Raw genomic sequence first — 25,002 nt, 5'->3', positions numbered from 1 at the left:
ATGCACCAGACTTGCAACTGCTCACACATGCATTCAATCTTTATAATCACCTCATATTCGTAAATAAGATTATGCAATTGCCCTATGACTGTCCCAAAAACATCATGTGCTGAAAGCACCAGAGTGTTTACAGACAGCCTGCCAAACAACCATTCCATCAAAACCTCAACTCAACCACTACTTCAGTTAAACTTGTTGGAACTAGACTGAAACAGAGACATAAAGCATTGTGCTCATACCGATTGCAAAATGGATGTCAAAAAAACCCCAAAACAACACACCTGCTGGAATGCACTGACAGAAGCAATCTGCCATATATAGCGCTGGCAGTGATATCCACGTAGTCGTACTATAGCTTTGAAAGGGGAGAAAACAGTAGAAATAAGTTTCAAAGAAGAAAAAAGTAGCAGACACACAGGCATAAGAAAAAATCTCAGATCAGAGAGATGGCGTGCATTCACTTCCTTGCTCCGAATTTTCGCTCTAAAATGAGTCATGCATTTCAACAGACAAAAAGGAAAACCAAATGTTACCTACAGATCAAGTTTTAAGCGACGTTTAAAACTGAAGTAGATTATTCTTATCCAACAGCTTTTTACTAGGTGAAGAGTCTACCTCACACCAATTTCTAGCATCCCACCCAGCCTCAGCAAACACTCTGGTTTAAAGATTCACAATAGGCAACAAGCAACATGGGCATAAAGAACAGAATTACAGCAGAATTATCATGGCCCTGAACTCTCTCAGAATATGAGTGTGTAGCTGTACTACACTTGGAAAAGCTGGTATTGTAACAACCTATGTTCTGCCTGTTTTATGGACAATAGGTTGTACTCATTTTCAAACCTTTAGATGAGTCTCTTTTCCCCGTCTGATTCACTGTTTTTCAAGGTATTTTATTAGTTTTGCTGGCCTTTCGGAGAAGGCCATAAACACAGACCCAGAAACAGCTAAAGTTGCCGCACTATTTTCAGGATGTGGTTTGATGAGCAATTCTTTTGGTGTAGGTTCTTGCCTGTCCGCTGCCTTTAAATTGTGCAAGCGCGTACGAGGGAAGGACAGCAGGGAGGGAGCCAGCAAACTGACTGGGCGACCTGTGCTGCAGTGACATGCCTGGGAGGGACGCCCAGAAGCAAGAACTGGCAGAGAGGGGAAAGCCAGTGTTTCTTAATCTGTCACCACTAGCAAGAAGCCAAGTCATAATGTAGTTTTAGGTATAGATTTGACAAGTAAGGCACCCTGCTTATCACTAAGTGTACTTACCTATGTGGTAGGGCCCTTTCCTGGGTTCTCAGCAAGCAGATTTGGGAGATGTTATCTCCCAACATCAAAAAGGCAGCAAGGATCAAGTGAAATCTTGACCTTTAAAACCTGCATGTATGCACATTTTGCAGCCTTAGGTGCCCATGTGAAGCTAGAGCTGCAAGTTACAACCAGTTTTCTGCAGTAACCATGTGTTGTTCCTTTGATCACATAAAACTGTCTTGCTCAGCCATTCAGAAGGATGGCTATCCACCATGCTACAAATTAAATGAGGATATCTCTGGATAGTTTAGGTTAGGTGCCAATTACCTAAAAGGTTTTGAAAATTCAGAAAATACCCTTCTTTCAAAACAGCACAGGGAAGCATGACCAAATTCAATACACTGAAGAGTCTTTCTCAGTACTCACCAGAAGGCAGCACTAAGAAAAGAGATTACCACTATTTTAATAGTCTTCTAAACAGCAAGAAAGAAAAGCAAAGAGAACCTAACCTATTGTTAGCTTAATTGTAACTTCACCGATATATATGTAAAGCCACCTTTATTCTTCCTTAGCTGTCTTTGTTTTAGGGGGGAAAAAAAAAAATCTACTTGCATATAGGCAATGTACTTTCCCCTGCTCCATCAAGTCAGGCATAGAAATTCTTCGTGTCAAAAAACCCAAAACCAAAAAACAAATCCACGTTAGCTGGTAAAACTATCATTTGCATTTAGAGTCTTTGCATTGTAGTACTTATATTTTCTTCGGTGGAAACTAAAGCGCTTTAAAGTCTAAAGTCACTATTTAGAGTCAGCTTTGTGCTAGGATAATCATTTCTATCATATCAAGACCACTCTAAATTCCTAAAATGTATTTTAAAAGAAAAAAATTATTCTAATTTCAAGTCCTTAAACTCAGAGCTTCAAGAGCAAAACAGTCAGAAACAGCTACAATGAATCACTTACAGCTATGACCACAGAAGCAAATGAAACTATCCAAAATAATATCACACAAAATCTAGACATGGTTTAACTATATATGCCGAGAAATATGTCTTCAAAAGAAGCAGAGTTTTGTTCTCAATCCCACTTCTGCTCAAGCTTCTTTGAAGTGTGAGCTTTCCACAGTATGTCAAAAATTAGACAAAATATTTTACAAACTCAATTATATGCATTTCAGTGTATTTTAAATCTGAAACAACTCCCTTAAGTTTTTTTTTTTTTTTAACTGTAATGATCGTGACCTCCATGTACTCAATCTAGTTTAAGAAATGCTCTGCTTCCAATTGGTTTCATAACCAATATTGCACTGCACTTCATACTAGTGGATTTGAAAATAAAGAGATCACTAGAAGTACATCTATTTTCCCCTCAACAAGTTTAGCGTTCTGTGGCCACATACCTGTAGTGTAGAAAGCATTTCACATCTGCTACATTTTAGTTTTCCAGATGTAAATATTCAGAACAGTGTTATTTATCCCTGTGCCGGATCAGAGAAAGACTGAATTCAGCTGCTATCTTTATGTATTATGATTTCCTTTGTTCTTTCCACTTACATCCCAGAATGTCACACGTTCTGTTCTTCAGTAGCACATAACCACAAAAACAGTTTATGCAACTGAAATGTGAATTCTTACCTGCTTCTCAATTCTTCTAGATAGTTGTAGGTTCACAAAAGTCTTCAGATTTCCATTCCTATCAGAGTTAATATCTGTCCAAGTCCAAAGAAAGTTTTTCACCTAAAATATATAAGTGGGAAATTGTTTAGAAACTGTGGTTAAAAAAAAAAAAAAAAAAAGAAAAAGAAATTCCTTTTTCTCCAAAAAGAATACTCTAAACTTGTTCTCTTGCACTTTTGTAAAAACCTTACAAAGAAATTTTTAGTCACAATTGTAACATAAGCAATTCACTGCATATTATGGCACAAACCAATTAACTGAATAAAACTACACATCAAGCCTTAATACAGATGCAGCATATGCTTTAATATTCCTTCAGCTATACAAAGAGAATTAGTACAATTCATTCAAAACACAAAAAGCCCTCTTGGCAGGATCCTTCTTTTGCTGAACAACCAGTTTGTACACTTGTCTGGTTAAAGTTTTACCCATTCTGATCGCCCAGGAAGAACAGTAAGTTAAATATGCGCAGGAGTAACATAGCTCTGAACTATTCAGCTCTACCAAAGAGACAGATACCTTAAGATGGCAGCAGACCCCTCCAGATCCATATGCTTATTAACAGAAATAACCAGTGGTCTTTTAAAACACTACAGTAATTACTAGAAGAAACCTACCACCAACAGAAGTGACTGAAAACAGCAGTTTAAGGCACAAAATATTCTACAAGTGGCATTAAGCTGGAACAAAGTTTGCTTTTTTCTGAATATTGCTTGAAAATCACATTTCTATCCATAAGACCTAAAAGCCTACCAACAACTTTTGATTATTCTAAACTAAAACAAAAATAAGCACTCAATCCAAGATTTCAGGAGAGAGAAAGGAGGAGAGAAAAATATTCTACCAAACGAGTCTCTGGAAAAAACCTGTGTTGGTGGCCAAAGAATCCAGGTATGGCTCTGAAACTAAGTAAGTACCAGTAATATTACCTACTCTGAAGTAAAGGAATGCCAGCTGAAGGATTTTCTAGTATTTTCTTCTCCAAAATATTGCTAAACCATCTCCCGGTCAAATATCAGAAGCAGTATCCTGGCCTAACATTTCATACATTTTTCAGGATATTAACACAGAAAATTAAGTATGAATCCATCACGAATATGATCCTCCTATACTTCAATATCAAACAAAGTGAACTAAAGCCAAGTTTCACAGAGTACTGTAAGATCCACTTAAAGTCTGGTAACTAAATTTCCAACTTGCTTTACACCTGACCAGCACTGTGAGTTAATAAAATTCTTTGCATGAAGTGTTTATTCCCAGTTAATGCACACAGTCAAGCAGCTTTTTATGGGTAACTTAACTCAAAGTCATTATCACAAGACAGTACAAAAGTTATCTGCAAACACCGTCAGCCTCAACTTAAAAATGTGGAAGTGAGATTGTCGCAGAAATACACATTCTAATATTAGTTTTTACTACTTTCCTTATATATAGTGACTCTACAGGAAGTATGCCAATAGATAACTTTTTTAAATTTTTCTTTCTTTCTTAACAGTAGCTCTCAACCAACGAGGACCTGGTACAGGGCTAGAATTCAACAGCAGCACATTCACTCCTCCCGCCCACGAACTCCTCCCCTCCTCCAGCACTCAGCAGCCAGCGGCTCAGCTAACTATTGCTTCGTCTGCTGCCCGCCATGGAACCACCTTTCAGCAACCGTCTCCGTGCTGCTTACTAAAAATTATGATCAGACTAATCAAGCTAGCGCTCCGTATCACGTATTCTCTCCCACCGTGAAAACGCAAAGAACAAACTGTAAAAGGATGAAAGTGATGAACCAAAGTTAACTGTAACACAGCTTTTCAAAACATCAGCTTATAAAGAAAACTTTCAAAAATAATGCACCTCTACAGATGCGTACAACGATGCCAACTACTTGTCCGCAGAACCTTATATTGCATCTCCAAGTGACAATAACAACTTATTCTATTTATTCAGGTTTAAAAAAACTAAAGCCTGCAGCACCAACCACAAAAAGGTTTTAGACTACAGTTGGAGCAACTAACATAACAAATTTATAAAGTGTTAAAAATTCAAATACAGGCATCCCTAGCAGTGCCGGGCATGATGCGCGGGGAAGGCGCTCAGCGTGGAGTCCGGGCCCCGGTGCGGGTCCCGCGGGTCGCGTGCCCTCGCCTGGCCACCTCCGCTCTGCCGCCCTCGCCAAGGGCAGGGCCGCGAGTGCGGGGCGCAGCGAGCCCCCTCTCCGCGCTGCCGCGCTACAGAAGGGATTCCTCCCTTCTCCTGTCAGCTCTGGGGGCTGTTTTTTTTTTTTTTTTTTTTTTAATTTTTTTTTTTTAATTTTAATTGGGGGGGGGTGGAAATTCAAACAAAGCAAATTTGCTTTTCCTAGATTATTTCCTTGAATTTGCCAATTGTAAAACAAGGGACTGATGACAGCCAGAGCTGAAGTCACTTCGGCTGCAGTTCCTTTAAAGCAGGTTTAATTTCTATAATTAAACCTGCATTTCACATACAATAAAATGCAAATACAGCCAGCAAGATCTCCAGAATTAACCTTCTAAGGAAAAAAAAACAAAAAAAAACAAAAAACCACACACACACACACACAGTGCCAACTTAACACATGAATTCCAATCAACACATACTAGATGTTCGTCTACCATAGGCCAGTCCTAGAAGGAAGAAATGAAACAGAAAGCAGCCTTCAAATTACTCCCCACCACTACCACAGGCAAACTTCTCTCTCATCCTAAAGTTGGCTGAAGATACAAGTCAAATATTTTTATTCATTCTAATATTTTGTCACTAAGAATAGCCAGTTTTCACAGTAAAAATTTTTAATGCACTTAGAGGTAAAATAATAATTCAAGTTTATTATACTGTAATTTTCATTAGGTTCTTATCTGTCTTTCAAGCAATTCCACATGTAAAACAGTTCACATGTAAAGAAAACTCAATCAAGTCTGAAGTAATCAAAAAAATTATTTCCTTTCTTCTTACTTCCTTCTTCCAATCTATCAGCCCTCAAAATATGAATAACATCTGGCAATTCAAGATCTAAGATGTCAGATATTCATCCAGAGGATAAAAAGGAATGTCTTTACAGCTTCCCAGATAAAAGCCACATTTACTACACATAAATTAAGGCAGATGGAGATTCCTCACCCAAATACGCAACATTACTTTCTCCCAAAACGTTCGTGAATTTAAGTGTGTGCGTGTGTATGTGTGTGTGCATACAGGTGTACATAAAGTTAGTTGCCACAAGTTCGTCTTTTACTTGAACCAAATCTAGTATAAAAATTATTTCAGCGGTAAGGCTAGGAGTCTGAACAACAAGAACAGATTACATTTAAGAAAGCAGAACACATGACCATTAGCTATACTAGTATGTTGGCTGACAAGCCTGCTTACAGTCGGTATTGTCTTAGAAGCTCCTGGACAGTGAAGTTTCTGTAAAAAATGCATTTAATAGTTTCAGATTTTTGAAAGTCTGTACTCATGAACACACTAGAGTATCTTTGTCTTCAGATGACTACCTGAAAATAGCAAAGAAAGTCCATGTTAATGTGAAGCTAGCATAAGAACAAACTAGGAGGAAAAAGCAAGACGACATCCGCTGCTTTAACAGATCAAAGAGAATTGCCTGAACACAGCTCTGACTGCAGTATTAACGTAACTAGTCTTATAAAGAAGTTGTTTTAAAAGACAGATGATTAGTTTAGAAAGTCCACTCAGCAAAACCTTGCAAAAGTGATTTGTAACTGCAGAAAGTTGCAGAAATACTACAAAAATAAGTTTATCCTGTACAAATGACAAAAAAAAAAAAGTCTTCCTCATGCTAGAAAAATAAACTACAGGAGGTAGGAAAGTGGAATTACTGGAAGCTCCACACTACAATCCACTTGATTTTTTTTTTTATCTGCCACAAAATTATTTAAATAATCTAATTATCATGAGACCTTTTAAACATGCACTGTTTATATTTCTTTGCTCGATGTCCATCTTAGATCAGTTCAACAGAAAAAGGTAGGGTTGGCAAGACAGTCGCTCAATTAGACATAATTACCCCAGATAAATCCTCTCTCATGAGGTTAGAGGCAAAGCTGCAGAGACAAGTATAAGCTACAAGCTGAATTGTCCTTATCTCCTGAAACACTAACAAATGAAGGTAGCGATCCAACCAGCAGAGCACCCTTGGGACAAGTGGTACAGTTGCCAAAAATATTGTTGTGCAGGCCCTAGTCAAGTTCTAGCTGAAGTTAAGTCTTTGGCAAAAAAAAAAAAAAAAAAAAAAACGAAGTCCTGTAATTGGAAGTCTTACCACACGCAAGGATCTAAGCCAAGGGTCTGAATTTGGGATCAGCAACACTCCATACCAAGCGGGGCTTCTACCACATCCAGTTCTTGGTCTGGCAACACTGTGCAGCCTGCAGAATGTCACAAGCAATAGGGTAAAGCAGTATGCCAGCATACAGTGTATCTTCTCTCCCATACACGTGGCGAGCTCAGCCTGGACAGAGATTTATTCTTTCCCCTACCACTTTATTCCCCTACTCACAACCTCCAAGAGCAGCTGCTTTCACATTTCTCAGACATTTATTCCATCATAAGCTTTACTGATTTTAACTACGACACATTAAAACATGGCATGAAGTGCATCCTTGCAGGCAGATCAAACAAATGGTAATTTATAAATTGAAAGTTGACACTAAGAATAAAGCAGGCAGAAAATTATATTCCCCATTGAAAGTCACAGACAACCACAATGGTTTGTTTGATGGTTATGTTGAAGGAATACAATACAAAACAACTTAACATGTCACATAAGGCAAAAAAAACACATCAGTACAATGACTAAAATGAGGTGCAACTCCCCAGTCCAATTTTAAAAGAAAAGAAAAAACTTCAAAGAGCAAAGAAATATATTGATGAAGTCTGCAGCATGAACTTGCTAGTTGCATGCCACCAGCATGAAGCTCAAGGTGCTTCATGCATCTAGGAATAAGCAAGCCATTTTTTAAAATGCATCAACACAAACTGTAGGGAAGACTGACCAACAACATTTACCTTGCAGTGCTTGTCAGTGCTTTGTCTAACCCTGCCTTAAAGAACGGGCCCCTTTACTCAGAGAAGGCTTAGGGGAGGAAAGGGGGGTTCTTATGGCCATCTACACCCACCTAAAGGGAGGCCACAACAGAGACTAAACCAAACTCATCCTATCATTAAACACCTCTGCAAAGAAACGCAACAGAAGCTCCAACAAGGGCAACTGCAATTACATATTAAGATAAAATTTTCCTCAGTGCAGGTAGTCAAATATTGGAACAAGTTTTCCCAAAGACGTTAATGAAGGTCTTGGAGACATTTAAAACTCCAGCGGCCCAAGGTGTGGCCTCTTCGAGAGGGTTGGACAAGATGACCTCCAGGGGTCTTTTTTAACCTAAGGTAATCTAGGACACTGAGATCAGCCATCTAAATCTTCACCCCAGTTTTTGACACTGCTTTCTAGTTATTGAAGTTACTGGAACTAAAGTCACTTTACTACAGTGCAGCAGAGACGGGTACCAAGAGAACTCTTGCTTTGCGTGGAATGAGGGAGCTTTTCAAAACCAGTTCTGCATTCTCATAGCTGACACTGACCATCATCTAAAACAAAGTAGTAAATTTTACTGTAAATCCAAGTTGTGCTTTAGCTACCATTAAAAGTGTGTAAGTATTTGCATAGGAAAGGAGATGACCAATTTCCAAAAAAAAAAAAAAAGTATGAATGAAAATTCTTCAAATGCAAGTTACAGATGAGGATCGTCTGCTCTTACAAAGCAGGTGCATGTTTATGTCCCACAAAGACTGGCCATTTCTCTGTGTTCCTGTCACAGAGAGGTATGTCACCTGTTTCTACAGGCAAGCAAGTTGCAATTGATATGACGTCCTTTAACAGCTTTTCACAAAGCACAAAGCATTAGGTAAATGGGAAACTGTTTTAGCTCAGTTGGCCAGAGTGTGGTTCTGCTAATGCCAAGGTCGTGGGTTAAATCCCCATATGGGGTTATGCTGAGGGTTGGACTAGATGATCTCCAGAGGTCCCTTCCAACCTTACCATCCTATGAAAGTGCAATATCAGATAAGTAGATCAAAAAGTAAAATTGTCATTCTGCTTAACTATCTAATGGAGATATCTAGCATGGAGCTCTAGCTTTCAGTTGCTATGTGGCTCACAAAAAGAAAGAATGAAAAAAAATATATATAGTGAAAGACAATTTCTGAATAGTATCCTGAAGAATCTTCTCCTCTGACTCAAAAGGCATCGTACTTAAGTAGTATTCAGAAAAGAACTTAAAACTGCAACATGTTAAACATCAGAAACATAAACATAAGAACCATCTTAAGAAAAAATCTGAAAGGGTGATTGAACACTGGAACAGGTTGCCACAGAGGTTGTGGCATCTTCATCCTTGGAGATGCTCAAAATCCATTTGGACAAGATCGTGAGCAAACCTGCTGCAGATGACCCTGTTTTGGACAAGGAGGTTGGAACCAGACAGTCTCCTTACAGCTCAATAATTCTGTGTTCTCAGTAACAGAATGTGCAAAGACAGTGAAGGTAAGCCTCCATAAAATCTGAGGATCAAATATTCACGCTCGTCTGCGGAATCCAAACTATATGTGCATAGTATTTTGCGGTTTTTGCATCATGGCTCTAGGCACTAGCATGCCATAAACACAGATGAAAGTATGGAAACGTAATAATCAAGCCATGGAAAGCCTCCTCAGCATATAGAAAATGTAAATAGAGGCCACTCCAGTTTAGAAACGCTGCGTGGGGGGAGGGGGAATAGAAAAACCTCTTTCAGAATATTATTGATAAATGTCTTTATGAAGAAAAAGAAAATTTAAAGGGAATTCCTATGGAAATCATTCAAGTTTTTAAGAACTTTTTTTATAAGCAAATTTTTAAAAAGGAAAAAGTGGCTTGCCATACCCCTTCCAAGCATTTTGTTAGTAGTTTCCCACCATTACAACAGTGAAACTCCTCATCCAGCACTTTTCAAAACAAAGTCGAACACATTCTTCAGCATCCAGGACACTACTTAGGAACCACTAGCATCTCCTGTTCAGTGAAAACTATCCCCAAGTTTTATGAGAAATTAAAAAGCTTAGTCACAACCCTAAAAAAAGTATGTTTCTCCCTCTTCTAAAAAGCTTTTAATGAAAGGACATAAGTTTTTAAAAGATCAATTCATGTCTTGAAACAAACAGCAGCTTATGACAAAATCGAAGGTCATTCACTGGGAGTTTTGTACCTCCTCCTGAAGCTGTTGACATATTCAACTTCCAAGCCATGTCTACTAAGACAGATGAAATTGGAACATTTTTTATGATGCAACCAGAGTACTTTCCCCATATGCCCATTCTTTTAAAAACATTCTCTGTATACAAAACCAAAAATCTCTTTAATCTGTCAAAAAACTTAGAGCATTCAAGAAAAATGACTGCTTTACTAGGGCTGAACCATTTTTCCCCTTTACAGAATTAGAAGTTGGCCTTGTTTTTAGCATAGCATTAAGAACAGATGAACAAAATGAAGATAAACGTAATGAAGATTAGTGTTTACCACATCTAAAACCATACTTCCATAACTTTAGACAATAATGGTTCTAAAATACACATCAAATAACTTTTTAATTATCAAAGCTCTGAACAAAAAGCAAATAAAGTTAATTACAAGCTAAGAACGAAAAGTAAACTTTTTCAAACACTTGTAGGGTTGTTTGAAAAGTCAATTTTAGATTGAAATCATGGTTTCACAATCATTACTAGCAAATTTCCATACTACCACATCACCCAGCATGATTAATTTGATCCAAATTAGTCTTAGACACGTGATCAAATTATATCAAATGTGCCAGAACATGATACCAAATTGGTATCAGTTGCAGGAAGATGCATAATATCTAACCCAGTATAAAGTTACGGCGGACCTACAGAAAACGCCTAATGCAAAACCATGCTGGTACCTGCCTGTTTTTTGGTTTTGTTTTGTTTTAAAGACAAAAAAAAGTTTATACCAGATCAATACTTTGCATAATGTGGCCACTACACTTTTTACCATGCTTTGGGAGTCCTAAAGCCCTACTTGTAGCATCACTGAACCGCAGTGTTTTTTGGCTTTGTAACACAAACAAAGGTTTGGCTATGTTATTAGATACTCTTCTCACCAACTGATTACAGCTCTGCTGTTTAAAAGAAGAGGAAAAAAATAGCACAGAAGAGTTAGAAGTACTGTACTCCAGCACTGATTCATGCTGAGCAGCTGACAAAGGTGCCGACTTTTGACAGACTACTGTCACTTGAACTACAGAATTGCATCATGATGGCAGCCAAAAAAAGAAAAGCTATTATTGCAGAAGATTCATGATTCACTACAGCGTAGTATTATGCCTTGGAAATAGTCAGTGCAGGCGATGATACAAGTATCCTCCTCAAAACTTAAAGAATAAAAGAAGCAAAGATCTCCAGGTTCAGTGACAGAAAGGGAAGCCACAGCTTGCTTTACATATGGTGGTTGCTTAGATGGAGAGGCTAAAACAGAGAGGAAGGAGTCTAGCCCAGCTACTGGGCCTCTGTCACAGAGGCAACTGAGGTCGATATGCAGCTTATTCGAAGACTTTCCCCCTCAGACGGATGATAAACACTTTGCTTTGCCTCTCTAAAAACAGAGGGATCTCACACTGTAAACCTCTCATCAATCCAAAATTTAAATCATTAATATTCCTGCTTTACCTGCAGTCTTACTCTCCAACATTAAAAAGCATAGTAAGCGCAGAAGATGTTACATCATCTCCAGAAAAGCTGCCTTTGCATGTCCTCTTGCAACAGACCTCGAGCTACAGAAGTCTCTCCCACCATCTGTCCAGTGAGGCTTACAGCAACTAGTTCCTGCATCCCTTGACTAAGTACCAAATGAATCTGCTAGGCTTCTTCAGCAGAACTGAAAGAATTTGGACGAGACAAAATGGTGGAGCTTTAATTTGTCAGACAAGCAGAAGCAAGAACTAAATCTTCCACACTCTGATCACATCCCCTCCTCGCACCAAAGCCTTAAAGGAATACACTTCCCGGTAAGCACCAGACTGCTCTCCTACTTTCCAAGAAAAACACATAAGCAAGCACTTGACAACAGCAAGCTGGGTCAAGTGAGCAGGAACCGATTTGTGCTCATGTTCCTCTGACAGACCCCAGGTATCTGCAGGGCAAACCTGGCTTTAGTTGCATGTTTCTGATCCGGCGCTCTGACAAGATTTTTCTTAAGAGAAACTACTACAGGAAAGGTACTGGTAATCAATACTTCATTTTTCTACAGCACCATAGTTATACTTCATCAGAAAAAGAGAAGGTGTTTCCCCAGTACAATGCTATTTCTCCCATCAAAAAAAAAAAAAAAGAAAAAAGAAAGAAAGAAAACCACATAGAAAACAAAATTAAAAAAAGACAATCTTGCCTGAGGTCTGTTACCAGAGCACTAAGGTTCAGCTACTCTCAGCAGTGGCTGCCATGTATTGCAGATGCAGTCAAGCTTAGCTTTAAGCTAAAGAACACTGTCCATGCATTTGCTAGGACTAGGCTAAAACTAAAAATGGGAAAAAACATTGTAGCAACCACATGAAGCACATTCACCACCGGTAGCAAGACAAACTGTCGGCAGAGAGACTCAAGAACTGACTGTGCATTTCAGTGCAGCCAGCCAGTACTTCAAGCACTCACCTTCATGCTGAAGCTACTGGACTAACACTAGAACCAGAAACACTATAGAACCAAAAACACTACAGCCACATTAGCACAAAGTTGTTTCTGAACTTAATAGTCCTACCAAATAGGAAGGACACAGCTCTCATGCAAGGCTACGCTACTGCTATTAAACACTATCCAGATGTGAGCTACAAACTCAGCATAGTTCTGCATCTTGCCATGTAGACCCACTGAGCTACAGCTGTAATAGAAAATAAAACAAGGCCAGGGCACAGGTTTGAGCACTAATCTGTAACTGTCCATGCTACTAAGCTGTTAGCACATTCCCTGGCCTAGTTTTGTTCCAAGCTTTCTAACATGCCCTCGGACAATGCTGGACACAGTGCAGCAGACCCCACGGCACTGGAGACTGCTCACTGGAAGTAGTAAGAGTTTGCACTGTGCAGCACCACTCTCCAGGGTCGAGAATGGGCAGTGGACAGCAACTATAGCTGTGAACACTAAATTGCTTCAGAGCTGGCTCAAGAATCTCTAGCATACTTCCACAGCAAGTTATGCATAAATTAGTCCAGGCATCCAGCAGTCCCTCATCTCTTCCCTCTTCACAATCACAAGATCAGGACAAGTGTTTTTCGTTCACATGACAAGAAAAAGATCTGAGAAGAAAGTACTCGAGCTGTATGCTGCTACTAAGACAGAGATCTAGCTGCAGGCAGGAGAACCTACCTAGAGGTCTCCCAGAGAATAGGGTGACAGATCAGATGATCCATCCTCCAGAGAGGACTATGGCCTCATGGGCCACAGTTTAAGCACTCTACAATTACATCTCTTCAGGCAAAGAGACAAGCAATTTTTCAGTAAACTATTCAGTAAGATACAATGACAGCTCAACTTCAGAAGTTGTTTTATTAACACTGCATATGCTTATCTTAATGACATGCAGGACCAATTAACACAGTGATCAACTGAAGCTAGCAGTGGCACCTCAATAGCTTTGTAACCAGTTGGTTCCAAGTTCTGAACACAGCATGTTCAAATAACATATTGCCTTGACAACCCAGGGTACTGTATTCAAATAACAACTAGTTTAACCGAGGTTTCTGTATGTTTCAAAAGCTTTGGCATCGCAGCTCAAAGCCAGAAACAGTGCAAAAAGAACAGTTGCTCAGCACTAACACTTTTTTTTTTTTTTTTTTTTTTAAAAAAAGTTGATTTCCTCACCTGGCAAGATTGCTTTGAACCTTTAACATAGAGGAGCTACAAAAACCTTTCCATCAGCAAAAAGAAAACTGTGTAATGCAGAAACTAACTGCTATTTAAGGGTATTTTGCATTATAGTGCATACATAATTACTTCATTTTCAAAAGTACTATTAAAAGCTAACATTAAACTACTTTAGCTGCAAGCATATGCATGCAACACCCACACACTATAGCAGAGCCATGAGTTTCTTTACTGCCACCTGTAAAGTGTTACTGAAATAGTGCAGCACTGCCCTATAAACCCTTTTTCTTTCTCCATGCGAAAAGGAAGCATGAAAGGCCATGCAAAATAAGATACACTGTCTACACTATTCTAATACACTGCCAGTGCCAGGTAAGTTAAAGTTGTCTCTCTAATTTCTAGCTAAGCTTCAAGCAAGAACTAATTAAAACCTTTAAGCTATGTTCAAGTCAATATTTGTCTTCGCTTACTAACAGTTTTCACAGGAAACCTTCTATTGCTGTTGCAAAGAGCTGCAACAGAAAGCCAGATCTTAGCTATGTCTTCAGAGAGAGCTTCTGAAGAGAAGCTAGTCATTCTGGAGGTAGAGTGGGATTCAAATTTAAGAAACCAGTCAAAATTTAAGTGACCTCAGCCTCATTTGTAAAGAGTTGTCCAGAGTCTCCCACCTCTCTTCAAATACATCTTCAGGTCTTCTCTCACTTTCCAAGTTAGAATCACAGACATCTCTAGACCCTTCTTTTCTAAATTATAACACTCAAAAAGGGAAGAAGGGAGGGAAAAGCAAAGAGGATATGAATCACTGTTTGTAGTCTCAGTTACAATATTTAAACATAATTCAAAACATTTTTTCAGCACTTATCTACCATAATCTACTCATCAGCCTTGCTTTTGTCCTGGATGTTTCAGTGCAGTCTTAAAAAAACAAAACAAAAACAAACAAAAAAACCACACAAACACACACACACTCATCTTTCTGCCAAAAAAATCTCTTCTTCACCTTAGAACAACTGACAACTGTACAGAAATTAACATCATGATCACTTACAGTTCTTCATGTGAAACCAACCTTTTCTAAATGGTCAGTAATCTAACAACTCCTATTGTAATCAGCCTCTCCAGTTTCCCCAGTGTTCACACCACTACCCTCCAATCTGTTTCAAGCAAAAAAAGACCAAAGCGCCACTTTATTTTAATTCTGTGCATTAACTCTCTACTTCATCAGCTACTTCACGTTCTATCCTTGATAATAATCATGTCTTCCTATTATGCATAGCTGAAAGATGAAATGGGAATTTTATCTAAAAATACAGATTCCTTCAACTGCTTCATAATACCTCTCCTTTCATCAATTTACGAGGCCTTTTTTTTTTATTCCCCAAGTCACTGGATCTCTTGCCTTGAGAATGTTAGACTGCACCAGAATTGGGACTATTTGGCATTACAATATATAACTTTGGCTTTTCCGTTTTTAAATAATGCATAGACTCACAAAAACTAAGGAACAGCAGAATTTGCCCAGTCTCTCAGCACATCAGTTTTCTATCTCCAGGTATTCTGCCCCCCCTCCCCCGCCCCCTAAAAAACCCAAGATGACAGTTTACCTTGCATATGGTTATTTTTCATCTTGCTGGTTCTGCACAACTGTTAGGTTGTTCTGAATTGGATTGACTGTGTTTTCCAATTTCCAGAAAAGATGTATTATATCACTTAGTTAAAGAGCACATTCACTCTTGCCCTTGGCAGGCATAAAGTTGTTGGCAGTTTGAGGTAAGTCACTGTATTTAAGATTCAAGAACAAGAAGATACTTCAACTACGCAAGGATGGAACACCTCAATTCAGCTGCTCTGTGAGCACTGACTTGCATACTAAAAAACCTGAGATTTAACAATACCAGCAATCACCCTATAATGACCAACTTCTGTTAAAAATATAATCGATTAGCAACCTTTACAAAATTTAATTACTGGTTATTACCATACCGTTGTTTTACTGGAGATGTGCTTTAAATTACCAACAAATTTGAAAACTATTACTGTATCAACAATATGCATACAAGTAAAATTTGGAATACACAACACTGTTGCATGTTCATACTCAGATCTTTTGTACTGTCACTTAAGGACAAAATAACCTCTTTTCTGTTTTCTGATTTTGTTTAGCATGTTAACCTTAAAAATGTTCTGGCTAGAAGTGAACTTCAATAGTCCAGGATTAAAACCAGAGAGTGCTGACAGTTTTAATCCATAATAAAAGTGTAGCTCTGCAGGTCTTCTACCTTTGTCTAATTAGGGGAGCAGTTGTACAACAAGGCAAAAAATTAATTTACAGCTCCCAAATTCCATGAAGCTTCTTGCATAGGAGAAAGTCTATCAGGAACTACTCCAGAGTATGGATGGCAGTTCATTTCACTGCGCAGTCTTTAAGAAAAAAAAAAATCAATTTCAAAAAAAGAAAAAACAACTTAGTTTAGAAAACAGCATGTTTAAAGACTACACGTGCATTTTCCCTTTGTGGACATTTAACAGGTATTCTAACGAGACTTTCCTACAGCATTTCTGAATGGCACTGCAGTAAACAATACGAGATTCAGGACATCACAGGAATTTGCAGAGTTATGTCAAGTACAGGTCACTGGCAACCATGCAAGACAAAGCAGAAACCCAAGTGGGACATTTAAAAACTGCCTTCCTGTCAGCATGGCCTTCTTCAACGACCAAAAAGGAAGGGCAGGAGAAGGTGTAATGAGAAAAGCACCCAAGGTGAAGACAAACTAAATAGCTTTTGCATACATAATTTTTCTTTTCCATGCTTCAAAATGTTTGCTTTAGCAAAAGCTGAGCGAAAGCATCAGGTTTCACTCTTTTTCCAGGCTCCTGTATAATCAATACAACAGAGTCTACTGAACTATTTTATCATGTAACAAACTGTTAAATACATTTGCAAAGTAAACAATCATTGCCAGTGTCATGTCATTCACAAAGATAAAAGTTTCTTTTCAAGGTATGAGAATGTTAAAACATGACTTTCTTTTGCACAATCATGCAGTTATTCAACATGCATGCCATGCCAAAAAATGCCATTTCAGTCTTCCCAATTTGCTCAAAACCAGCACACAGTGATAGAAGCCTTGACAGCCTCCAGCAGAAGCAGAGAAGACCCTCTTAAGATTTATTTGGTAGGGTCTAGTATCACCTTCTATTAGGCACATGCAATGATATTTCCACAATAGCATCAAACATTAATTAAAATACGAGTTGATAAAAACTATGGCATACAGGGAAAGATTTAGTCTTGGCAATGTTTCTTGTTAACTGGGCAAGACATTCATTTTTAGAACATTAAAGAAATCAGACTGGTCATTCAGAAGGTAGGAAGACTTGTCCAAAAAAAAACCCCAAAAAACAAACAAAAAAAAAAACTCAGATAAAAATTGCAACAGTTTTGTGCAACAACAACACATTTGCTAAGCCTTCAATTTAAGTTTCGTTGTCTGATAACTGTCTGTTTCTAAAGTGTAGGCAAAGTTATGTCACATTTCAGTGCTGAAAAAGAAGTCTACTTCTACCACAAAATTTCTTCAGCAAGAGCAAAGTCATGTTGTGGCCCTGTTCAAAAACAAATGTTCAAGATGTGCATGTTTCCTCTTACACCAGCCTTTAACAGAAAAAAATAAGCTTCCTCCCTTTCTTGAGCGCCCACAGATAAAGGAAATTAGGTTTCCTGTTACAGGTTTGCAATCTGATAGCCAAAATTAGGGAACTGCGATAAACTGACACTGACGGCAGTGCAAATCAAACAAGAAACCATTTCAAGTCAGCCACAAAAATTCTGCTACCAAGATACTCTTAATTTTTAAGAAAGAGTTTAAACTGCCTCAACACATTGCACATGTACCGCACTTCGAAGGAGTCCCCAGCCATCATCACTTAACACACCTAGCAAGTGAAGAGTAAGGAGCTGGATGAGAGTCCAACCCCTTGCTGCTAGTAGGGCTGACTTCCAAGTAAATCGAGTTGCTCAGTGCCCTGATCAGTAAGTTGTTTAATATCTCCAAGGATGGACACTCCACAAACTCTCTGTGGCAGCCTGTACAATGCTTAATCACTCTTCAAATGATTTTCCTTTGTTGTAATTTGGGTGTGCATAAGCTATATTTCTTCTGGAGGAAACTAATTTGGAAATTTCCCCTCTAGAACCTCATCAAATATAACCCAATTCTTAGTGGTCATAAATCACATTTGTGGGGAACATCCAATTTAGGAGACCAGACTAAATTCTGTTGACCAGACTAAATTCTGTCTGAAGCAGTATTACTGAAATTCTAGCAGTGTAGATTTAGGTTTGGGGATCTGACTACCAAAATCCAGAGATTCGGGGATGATTTGCAAGTGTAGAGACCAAGTGACAAAGTCTCACAGGTACCACTTCTGAAACTGGATTAACTTTTTGAAACAGAGGGAAAGCTATAAAACAGAAAACTACAATCTCTCTTAAAACAGAAGTTGTCACTGATCTGTACTAAGTACTTTGGATGACTGTGTGAAATACACAGAGGGGGATGATTTTTTCAAGTGTATATGAAGACTAGTAGCTTATTGCAAGACAAAGAAACAAGTAATATGATAATATGAAAATACAATTTCAACTATCATCAAAAAGTTCTAACAAAAACATTCTTGGGACTACATAACTTTCAGTCAGATCAGCAATATACAGATTTTTAAAAATACTTGTTATAGAGAGATGCTTGCATTAACACTAACAAAAAAAACCCTAAGATATCTATCAGAGCTACTGACACAAACAGCTGGCACATAAGGACTTCTGCTAACACAGCAGTTACTTTACAGATATTTATCTGCAACTATAAAAGAAAAAGTTCTGTATTAATCCTATTCCACATTACATCAGCATACAGTAAGCCTGTCATTTAAATTCAAAGGTCAAAAGACAATTGATTTTGTTGATGGTGCTGTAAAATGACTTCAAAATGCCTTGTGACTTGAGACAAATTCAGAGAGCAGAACCACGCCACAAAAACAGCCTTTGTCACCTCCTGCAACGCCACCGTGAACTGCAAGGAGAGAGCCAGCACAGGAACTACAGCTGCAAAGGGAGATGCTTTTTTTAGGTGGAGGAAAGTACCAAGCAAGCATTAAAACTGGCAAAATGATACCAACCAAGTGTATTGAACATAACTACATCTTCCAAGAAGATTCAAAAAGCAACTTTTCTAAGTTACACTCAACTTCTGATCTGCTTTTTATTGCAGCCTGGGATAAGCCTGCTTGCTGGTGCTTAGTTGTTTTTTTATTTCATTACAACATCAACAATTATGAGAAATATTCCAGGCTCACCTGAAAATTATTTTATTACAATAAAAACCCATGTTAACATACAAGTTCAACATCAGCAAGTTTCTCTCAAAACTGTAGAGAAAATAAGGTACTACAGGCTTCCACAGAATCACACAGAGCAGTTGAGGTTGAAAGGGACCTCTGGAGATCATCCAGTCCAACTTCTCTGCTCAAGCAGGACAAAACACACTTAAATAAGCGTTTTGAAAAAAAAAGTTACCTCAAAAGGTAAAAGAACAAAAAACCCAACAAACGAAACTAAAATCACCAAGTGTTTGAGCAGTAAAGGCAATGAGAAAATGCATGAGAAATCACAGAACAATCTGATTTTAAAATAAACCTATGTGCTAGTGGAATTTAAATTTTATTTCACAAGTTGTCAAAAATTAAAATAGTCTTCAAAAACACTTCACTGATATTAAAAAAAAACATATTCATCTGAAGAAAACATTCTTCTCTTTCTACAGACTGAGACCAAAGGCAAAATATTCAAACTACCAGCTTACGGGTGCTTAGGACTGAGCAGTCCTAAGCGTTAACCACTATCTGCAGTTACAACTCTTCTGGATGGAACTGTCTTTTTAAATAACCCACATCCAGAGTAGTTCCATAAAGTCCAGCACATTTCAGCAACTTGGTCTCTCTTCAAAATAGACACGCACAACCCATCACAGAACAAAAAAAAGATCATGAGATACCATGACTGCACTGCAGCATATGAAATGAGACAACATACTATGAAGAGATGATTAATTCTCATCAGGATTGATTTCAGTCCTACTAATCAAATACAGGTTTGCAAGAGATGGCCCAATTGCAGCTTTAGACCTTTCTAGTAATATTGAGGAATACTCAGTCAGTGACCACACAATTCACCAGCTCATCGAGATTTTGAAAAAGCGTTAGGTTGACTTCACATTCAAGTGAAGTGCTCTTTAAGGAATGTTACTATTAAGAAAATAAAGCTTGTAAATGCTTAGTCTTACTTTACTCATTACATAAAAGACATGGTAAAACCCAAATCAGAATTCAAATATCCCACCTACCAGAAATAAAAGAAACCTCATATTTGAAAGTCCTCATATTTAACTTTCCGTGTAAAAAGATGGACAGCTAACAGTTTTACCTGCGCACAAATGTTCAAACACACCGTAAAATAACCAAGCAGTCGTAGCATCTCTGCTGCTCCTAAAGGGTTTCCCAAACCCTTCAGTACACTAGGGTACAAAACCACTACCAAAAGCAAACGCTGAAGCTGCTACAGACCATGGTAACCTTGCACTGCCAGTTGTTCAAGGACTTAAAACATAGTCAAAAACACTACTTTACTGCCACGTGGCCTCACCAAGGGCCATATTCTGTAACTCCACAGCTATGCCACCAGTTAACCACTCCTGGTAAGGGTCCAAACTCAGAGAGCACTGATAGCTTTTCATTAAATTGAGACCATCTCATCTTTTACAGTCACAAAATGCCACTTTACAAACATCCAGCTTGATAGCCCTCACTCAAACATTAAATTGTACTCAGTGAAATCTAATGATTTATTTAAAAGTTCCTCTTTAGAGGGGCATACTTGAAATGAAGCCACTGAAGTCATATCTCCCTGGAAACATAAAATACAGAACAACGTAACAGTTTTTGCCTTCACTCACAGAAAGATGTTTAACATATGATTAGTTTTACATGCCAGATCAGTTAAGTCAGATCTAACTGATTTTAGAACAAACATACATTCACTGATAAAAGTAGCAACTGGCTGCACTTACTACTGCCACATTTATGCTGCAACTTATTAACAAAAAGCTAAACTAACAGGTTTCAGCATCTTCCATTTTAGAGAATTAAGAGGGAAAAGACGATGTAATTTCCTGTAAACAACCTAAAATTCAGCGAATATTAATATCAAGGAGCAATCTCACTTCAGCAAAAGAAATGCTAGAACAGTAAAAATGTGATCTATAAAACAATGAAAAATACTGCATCTGATGGACTGGAAGAAAATCCACCCCAACGAAAGTGAACAAAGCAACCTAAAGACTCAGAAAGAAGCAGACAAAGCAAAATACGAAAAGCTATTCAAGGATGACGAAATCAAACTTTTCCAACTTTTTAATATTTAAGTTAAGGAGCTGCTGAGTAATAAAAGGAGTCTGAGGAAAACTAAGAAAGTCAAGGAAAAAACAGATCAAAACAGTTTACCAACTAGCCAACATGTAGATTCAATGAGACTAAGTTTAAACCTCAGCATTAGGGAAACCAACCTGCGTGACTGAAATTTTGATGAGGGGAGAGTATATATAACTGTTTCTTCACCCCTGTAGGGTATCCAGGATTTCAAACCAGTAGTGGTAAGAATTGAATAGTTAGCAGCAGTCCCCTTGCTGAAAGGATTAAACTACTGATACAGAGAAAACTGTTCCTTTTTTTCTTGTCTACAATAGGCATGCTACAGGACAAAACAGAAAGCAGAAAAGAAATTCAAATGGGCCTCAAGCCTTTCTCTGACCAGGCTAGCTCGCTTTCCCAACGTATTTCCAAAAGTCTCTTCTGTTACTGGAAGAACGTGATCTCACTAAAAACTAAACCAACCAATGGGCTTTCAAAGGAGAACAAAACCTGTATTAACTATTTTAAAAACATAAAAACACATTTGATTTCTAAGGTGAGATTATTTTAAGAGTGAAATTAATAATTCTGAAAATGAATGGAAAGTTTAAAGAACATGCTTGAGATATGTTTACAAAACCGAGGAGACAGCAAGAGCTGCACACAAACAAAAAGTTTGATGTAGCAGAATACTTCTAAGATAATTAAAAAAAAGCACTCTAAAAACCTGAAAAGCAAAGCCACATTTGAACATGATTTTAGCTTTCCAAAAGTTAATCCCAAACCTTAATCATCAAAACACTTGAAATAAGTATCAGGAGGGAAAAATGCTCAAACACTGGCACCAATCATGCATGAATGACATGCCAATCTAATATTTTACTACCAAAGAAGTTTGAGTTACGTATTTCCATAGTGAATTTCTTTTCTGCAGCTCTTCCCCTTTACAGCTCTACATTAGAGCCTAGCTCCACACCTGCAAGGCTCAGTCAACCAACTTTTCGCCATCTTATAATAAAGTCACAACTGACGCTCCACTTTGCTTCTCACATTACGATCTAGAAAGTTCTAGCGAAGTTCTAGCACAGCTGCTTGGGATACTAAGCACCTTATTAGCACTGCATCACCTTCTTTGTGCACTCCTGAGCAACTAAGTGCTCAACCTTTAATCAACTGGCCACAAGTCACCCTTGCTAAAGGGAAGAGTTCTTCTGTTCCTCGTTATCTACCAGGAAACAAGAGACAGTATTTACATAAAACATTCAATCATGAAAGTTTTTTTTCAAACTTCACCTAAATAGAACATGCAACATGTTTTCATAATAGTAAAAAAAAAAATCCTCAGGTTCCCGCAGTGTTTCTAGATTGGTAACTGGCACGACATCTCACAGCCTAAGGCACTGAAGTCTTGACAGTGAAACACAACTTCTAGATCTGTTACAGCTGTCATAAATTCTACCTTAGTACTTTCACCTCTCCCTCCCACCACTCCATCTGAAGGGAGATAGAAGCTGGCTTAACTATACCTTCCAAATAAATAGTGGCTAGACTTTCCATCAGAGGATATGCAGGCGCATATTATCCGGTTAGCACTTACATTGACAACGGGCCAGAACCATGGTGGGAAGATGAGGAACTGTTTCCCCCCTCCCCCCTACAAAACTGCTTTAACCCCTTAATTTTAAAGGATGCTAATGCTTAATTCCCACAATTAAGGGGGGAAAGAAAAGGACCTCAATCAAAATTCCATCACGAAAAGACTGCTTTCTAAAGAAAATGCCAATCTTGCTTGATCCACACAGATCTGGAACCTAATGAAATCTGACACCTTGGCTCTGAAAACAAATTTGCATTGTATTATCAACTAAGGCTCCACACTCCGAGATGCGCTTAGTTCAGCATGCGGTAAAGAGCCACTAAAACAGCACTGCTGAAATATTAAATGCATGTAGTATTGTTAAAAGACATTTTGCAAGTAATATTCCCTAAGAGGCATTTTTGCCATTAAAAAAAAAAAAAAAAAAAAAAGCCTCCCCCATCTGAAACACACTGATGCTGTAGCCAAGGTTACACAAGGAGATCTTCATTTAAGTTGGGCAATTCTGCTTTAGCAGACACGAACGGGTGAATTCCTCGCTACATGCGCTGAGCCCGCTTCACAGTCGCTCCGTGCACATACTACATGTATTTTTAAACACGGCACAAGAAAACTAACGCCGAGACCTCATGAAATATAAAATGGGGGGGGGGGAGAGCAAACAAACTCCGCCGGGGAAGGTTATCCCCTTCTGCACCCCCCCGCTTCTCCGCCAACACCTCCTCCCTCTCCCTAAGACCCAGCCACGGCGTTCCCTACGCCTCTCCGCCGGCTCCTGGCGGAGCAGCAGCCTCCTCCGAGCACCTCGCCCCTCCGCGCCCTCTCCCGCGGGCCGAGCGCCTGGAAACCCCCCGGCGTCGCCCAAGCGCTACCCGCGCCGGCGGCTCAGCGCCGGCCCCGACCGCCAACGAGCCGCGACACCCCCGCGGCCGGCGAGACACCCAAGTAAATAACAAGCAAGTAAATACGAAGTAAAACTTGGCAGCGCTGAGTAAGTTATTCGTTACGTCCCGGAGCGAAACAGCGCGCGGCCGCCGAGCGGCGGAGGCAGCGCGTCCCGCGGCTCCGCGGGCACCGCGCAGGGAGAGGCGCGGCGCGGCCCGCCGCTGCGCTCCTTCCCGCGGAGGAAACGCGCCGCCGCGGGGCAGCGGCGCCCCCCGCGCCCGGCTCCGCGGGAGCGCGGATGAGGAGGTGGTGGTGGTGGTGGAAGAGGAGGTAGAGGTGGTGATGGAGGAGGAGGAGGAGGAAGGCGCGGTCCCCCCCGCCCGGCTGCCCGCTCGCAACTCACCCAACAAAGTTGCGGCGGCCGCGGGCGGCTCGGGACGGCGCGGTCAAGCCAGGCCGAGCGCGGCGCTGCCGCCTGCCCGCGCCCGGGATGAGCTCACCCCGCTCCGCCCCGCCGCGCCGCGCCGCTCCGCCCCGCTCCGCCCCGCCCGCCGCCGCCGCCGCCGCGGCTCTCGCGAGAGGAGCGGCCCCGCGCTCGCCCGCTCCGAGGGGGCGGGGAGCGGCCCCCGCGCGCGTCGCTATGGCAACGGGCAAGCGCCGGGCCCAGCGGCGCGGCGGCAGCCTGCGCCCCGCGCGGCGCTCGCCCGCCGCCCTCCCCCGCGGCGGCAGCCTCGCCTCGGCCCGGATCAGCCCTCTCGCTCCGGCGGGGCCCGGCCCGTTCGGGCCGCTCTGAGTTTCCAGGCTCGGAGGTGGCCCCGGCGGCCGCGCTGCGGCGGGAGTGAGCAGCGAGTCTCCCCCCCCGGAGCCGCTGCCCCACACCTGCGCGGGGCTGGGGCGCTGGCGGCGCTGGGCTCCTCAGACCCGCTGGTTTGTTCCGTGTGGTCGGATGCCACTTCTGTCACGGCTGCAGCCAAAAGCGAGGTGACCGACTCAAGGTCACAGAGGTCCCAGAACAGCAAGGACTGCTTTCGGATCTCAGGCTGCTCCCCCCCCCCCCTTTTTTTTTTTTTTTTTTTTTTTTGATCATTTCATGACATTCCAGCTTTCTGGAGGCATGCAGGCAGCAGGGATGGACACACAGACAAAACCTCCTGGTGCTGCACAGCATTACATCAAGCTCTTCTGCTGCCAA

The 25,002-nt window shown here is 40.2% G+C and overlaps 1 protein-coding gene across 4 annotated transcripts in view; it reads right to left on the bottom strand.

Moving 5' to 3' along the window:
• The window catches only part of SIPA1L1 (signal induced proliferation associated 1 like 1), a 210,270-nt gene extending 185,959 nt beyond the window's left edge, over positions 1 to 24,311 (bottom strand). For 3 of the 4 annotated variants that reach the window (XM_062576476.1, XM_062576479.1, XM_062576478.1), the window contains exons 1-2: positions 24,214 to 24,311; positions 2,879 to 2,980 (exon numbers count right to left, since the gene is read on the bottom strand). The gene's annotated coding sequence lies outside the window, so the exon portion shown is untranslated. Of the gene's footprint in view, positions 1 to 2,878; positions 2,981 to 24,213 lie in introns of those variants that run through there. The other variant, XM_062576477.1, reaches the window with a different exon arrangement.
• Positions 24,312 to 25,002: the final 691 nt, after the last annotated feature.

This window comes from Rhea pennata, chromosome 5 (genome assembly GCF_028389875.1).
Source record: "Rhea pennata isolate bPtePen1 chromosome 5, bPtePen1.pri, whole genome shotgun sequence".
Lineage (NCBI taxonomy): Eukaryota > Metazoa > Chordata > Aves > Rheiformes > Rheidae > Rhea > Rhea pennata.
This window is presented reverse-complemented; position numbering and strand designations above follow the sequence as displayed.